This window comes from Odontesthes bonariensis, unplaced genomic scaffold (assembly GCF_027942865.1).
Source record: "Odontesthes bonariensis isolate fOdoBon6 unplaced genomic scaffold, fOdoBon6.hap1 scaffold_246, whole genome shotgun sequence".
Classification (NCBI taxonomy): domain Eukaryota; kingdom Metazoa; phylum Chordata; class Actinopteri; order Atheriniformes; family Atherinopsidae; genus Odontesthes; species Odontesthes bonariensis.
In genome coordinates, this window is record NW_027457454.1 from 17501 (window position 1) to 22500 (window position 5000).

Sequence of the window (5000 nt, forward strand, 5' to 3'; positions counted from 1 at the left end):
TTTCCCGAGTTAAGACCAAATACGGATTTTTGTTAAAAAATGATTTCCTTGGGCCAAACCAAGTTCAGACTCCTTAGTCCGTTATGTCTATGTTCATTCTGAGTAGGTTCCATGCACAAACCTCTTTAAATGGCCTTTTTTGAGAGAGAAACCCAGGAATCGCCTTCTTTTCCCGAGTTAAGACGAAATACGGATTTTTGTTAAAAAATGATTTCCTTGGGCCAAACCAAGTTCAGACTCCTTAGTCCGTTATGTCTATGTTCATTCTGAGTAGGTTCCATGCTTAAACCTCTTTAAATTGCCTTTTTTGAGAAAGAAACACCGCAAAAGCTTTCCTTTGCGGAGTGATGTCGTTGCGCAGGGCATGAGTGCCTGGATGTTCTGAGAGGGGAGCAGGGATGAATGCCTGACCGAGGAGAGGTGCTGAAACTCGGCCTGGATGTGTGTCTGTGCGCAGGGCATGAGTGCCTGGATGCTGTGAGAGGGGAGCAGGGATGAATGCTGGACCGAGGAGAGGTGCTGAAACTCGGCCTGGATGTGTGTCTGTGCGCAGGGCATGAGTGCCTGGATGCTGTGAGAGGGGAGCAGGGATGAATGCTGGACCGAGGAGAGGTGCTGAAACTCGGCCTGGGTGTGTGACTGTGCGCAGGGCATGAGTGCCTGGATGCTGTGAGAGGGGAGCAGGGATGAATGCCTGACCGAGGAGAGGTGCTGAAACTCGGCCTGGATGTGTCATTGCGCAGGGCATGAGTGCCTGGATGCTATGAGAGTGGAGCAGGGATGAATGCTGGACCGAGCAGAGGTGCTGAAACTCGGCCTGGATGTGTGTCTGTGCGCAGGGCATGAGTGCCTGGATGCTATGAGAGTGGAGCAGGGATGAATGCTGGACCGAGGAGAGGTGCTGAAACTCGGCCAGGATGTGTGTCTGTGCGCAGGGCATGAGTGCCTGGATGCTATGAGAGTGGAGCAGGGATGAATGCTGGACCGAGCAGAGGTGCTGAAACTCGGCCTGGATGTGTGTCTGTGCGCAGGGCATGAGTGCCTGGATGCTATGAGAGTGGAGCAGGGATGAATGCTGGACCGAGGAGAGGTGCTGAAACTCGGCCAGGATGTGTGTCTGTGCGCAGGGCATGAGTGCCTGGATGCTATGAGAGTGGAGCAGGGATGAATGCTGGACCGAGGAGAGGTGCTGAAACTCGGCCTGGATCTGTGTCTGTGACTGGACGTTATGAGAGGGGAGCAGGGATGAATTCCTGACCGAGGAGAGGTGCTGAAACTCGGCCTGGATGTGTCATTGCACAGGGCATGAGTGCCTGGATGTTCTGAGAGGGGAGCAGGGATGAATGCTGGACCGAGGAGAGGTGCTGAAACTCGGCCTGGATCTGTGTCTGTGACTGGACGTTATGAGAGGGGAGCAGGGATGAATTCCTGACCGAGGAGAGGTGCTGAAACTCGGCCTGGATGTGTCATTGCACAGGGCATGAGTGCCTGGATGTTCTGAGAGGGGAGCAGGGATGAATTCCTGACCGAGGAGAGGTGCTGAAACTAGGCCTGGATGTGTGTCATTGCGCAGGGCATGAGAGACTGGATGCTGTGAGAGGACAAAAGCCGTGAATGCTGTCCGAGCAGAGGTGCTGAAACTCGGCCTGGGTTCTGTTTGTCTGTGCGCAGGGCATGAGTGCCTGGACGTTATGAGAGGGGAGCAGGGATGATTGCCTGACCGAAGAGAGGTGCTGAAACTCGGCCTGGATGTGTGTCTCTGGGCCGGGCATGAGAGACTGGCTGTTGGGAGAGGACGGCAGCCATGAATACTGGACCGAGGAGAGGTGCTGAAACTCGGCCTGGATGTGTGTCTGTGGGCAGGGCATGAGAGACTGGCTGTTGGGAGAGGAAAGCAGCCATGAATGCTGTCCATGCAGAGGTGCTGAAACTCGGCCTGGATTTGTGTCTGTGGGCAGGGCACGAGAGCCTGGATGTTGGGCATGAATCCCAGTTCAGAAAAAGGACCTTTTCTGAAAGAAACACAGGAATCGCCTTCTTTTCCCGAGTTAAGACGAAATACGGATTTTTGTTAAAAAGTGATTTCCTTGGGCCAGAACAAGTTCAGACTCCTTAGTCCTTCATATATACATACATATATATCCATTCTAAGTAAGTTGCTTGCATAAACCTGCACAAACCCGGATAAATGGCCTCTTTTGGGATCAAAACACAGGAATCGCCTTCTTTTCCCGAGTTAAGACGAAATACGGATTTTTGTTAAAAAATGATTTCCTTGGGCCAGAACAAGTTCAGACTCCTTAGTCCTTCATATATACATAGAGATATATCCATTCTAAGTAAGTTCCATGCATAAACCTGCACAAACCCGGATAAATGGCCTCTTTTGGGATCAAAACACAGGAATCGCCTTCTTTTCCCGAGTTAAGACGAAATACGGATTTTTGTTAAAAAGTGATTTCCTTGGGCCAGAACAAGTTCAGACTCCTTAGTCCTTCATATATACATAGAGATATATCCATTCTAAGTAAGTTCCATGCATAAACCTGCACAAACCCGGATAAATGGCCTCTTTTGGGATCAAAACACAGGAATCGCCTTCTTTTCCCGAGTTAAGACGAAATACGGATTTTTGTTAAAAAGTGATTTCCTTGGGCCAGAACAAGTTCAGACTCCTTAGTCCTTCATATATACATAGAGATATATCCATTCTAAGTAAGTTCCATGCATAAACCTGCACAAACCCGGATAAATGGCCTCTTTTGGGATCAAAACACAGGAATCGCCTTCTTTTCCCGAGTTAAGACGAAATACGGATTTTTGTTAAAAAGTGATTTCCTTGGGCCAGAACAAGTTCAGACTCCTTAGTCCTTCATATATACATAGAGATATATCCATTCTAAGTAAGTTCCATGCATAAACCTGCACAAACCCGGATAAATGGCCTCTTTTGGGATCAAAACACAGGAATCGCCTTCTTTTCCCGAGTTAAGACGAAATACGGATTTTTGTTAAAAAATGATTTCCTTGGGCCAGAACAAGTTCAGACTCCTTAGTCCTTCATATATACATAGAGATATATCCATTCTAAGTAAGTTCCATGCATAAACCTGCACAAACCCGGATAAATGGCCTCTTTTGGGATCAAAACACAGGAATCGCCTTCTTTTCCCGAGTTAAGACGAAATACGGATTTTTGTTAAAAAATGATTTCCTTGGGCCAGAACAAGTTCAGACTCCTTAGTCCTTCATATATACATACATATATATCCATTCTAAGTAAGTTCCATGCATAAACCTGCACAAACCCGGATAAATGGCCTCTTTTGAGATCAAAACACAGGAATCGCCTTCTTTTCCCGAGTTAAGACCAAATACGGATTTTTGTTAAAAAGTGATTTCCTTGGGCCAGAACAAGTTCAGACTCCTTAGTCCTTCATATATCCATTATAAGTAGGAACCATGCACACACCTCTTTAAATGACCTTTATCCCGGTTCAGAAAAACGCCAAAGTGTCAAAAAGTACCAGGGGCATGAAGCCCGGTTCAGAAAAACGTCAAAGTGTCAAAAAGTACCAGGGGCATGAAGCCCGGTTCAGAAAAACGTCAAAGTGTCAAAAAGTACCAGGGGCATGAAGCCCGGTTCAGAAAAACGTCAAAGTGTCAAAAAGTACCAGGGGCATGAAGCCCGGTTCAGAAAAACGTCAAAGTGTCAAAAAGTACCAGGGGCATGAAGCCCGGTTCAGAAAAACGTCAAAGTGTCAAAAAGTACCAGGGGCATGAAGCCCGGTTCAGAAAAACGTCAAAGTGTCAAAAAGTACCAGGGGCATGAAGCCCGGTTCAGAAAAACGTCAAAGTGTCAAAAAGTACCAGGGGCATGAAGCCCGGTTGAGAAATATTTTCTAAGTGCCAAAAAGTACCAGGGGTGAGAATCCCGGTTCAGAAAATTTTCTAAGTGCCACATAGTACCAGAGGTGAAAAAGTTTATAGTACCAGGGGTGATAAAGTTTGAAAAAATTTCTGTCAGAGAACGGGAAAAGGGGACGATGGGCCGAGTCAGCCCAAGGCCCGCCCCTATTCTCCCACACGACGAGGTTATTAGCAGACGACGAAAACACCATCTGCACGATTTCAGAAACCCAGTTTTCGGAAAAATATCTGAGTACCAGACTGGGACGGTGAATTGATAATCCGAAAGATGACACTTTCCACGGCCTGAAATGATGGAGGAAGGGGGCAAAAGCTCCAGCCTGGCTCCTGGAGGAGGGGTCCAAAGGCAAGAACGTGTGTCCGAGGATGGGTGCAGGAGAGCGGATTCAAGGCGCGGCTGACCGCTGGAAGCTCCAGGCCGGTTCCTGGAAGATGGGAGGCCGACTTTGGCAGAGCATGAGTCCGAGGAAGGTGCTTGAGAGCGGATTCAAGGTGCGGCTGACCGCTAGAAGCTCCAGGCTGGTTCCTGGAAGATGGGAGGCCGACTTTGGCAGAGCATGAGTCCGAGGAAGGTGCTGGAGAGCGGATTCAAGGTGCGGCTGACCGCTAGAAGCTCCAGGCTGGTTCCTGGAAGATGGGAGGCCGACTTTGGCAGAGCTTGAGTCCGAGGAAGGTGCTGGAGAGCGGATTCAAGGTGCGGCTGACCGCTGGAAGCTCCAGGCTGGTTCTTTGAAGATGTGAGGCCGGCCTGGAGGAGAATGAGTCCGAGATAGGTGCTGGAGAGCGGATTCAAGGTGCGGCTGACCGCTGGAAGCTCCAGGCTGGTTCCTGGAAGATGTGAGGCCGACTTTGGCAGAGCATGAGTCCGAGGAAGGCGCTGGAGAGCGGATTCAAGGTGCGGCTGACCGCTAGAAGCTCCAGGCTGGTTCCTGGAAGATGGGAGGCCGACTTTGGCAGAGCTTGAGTCCGAGGAAGGTGCTGGAGAGCGGATTCAAGGTGCGGCTGACCGCTGGAAGCTCCAGGCTGGTTCTTTGAAGATGTGAGGCCGGCCTGGAGGAGAATGAGTCCGA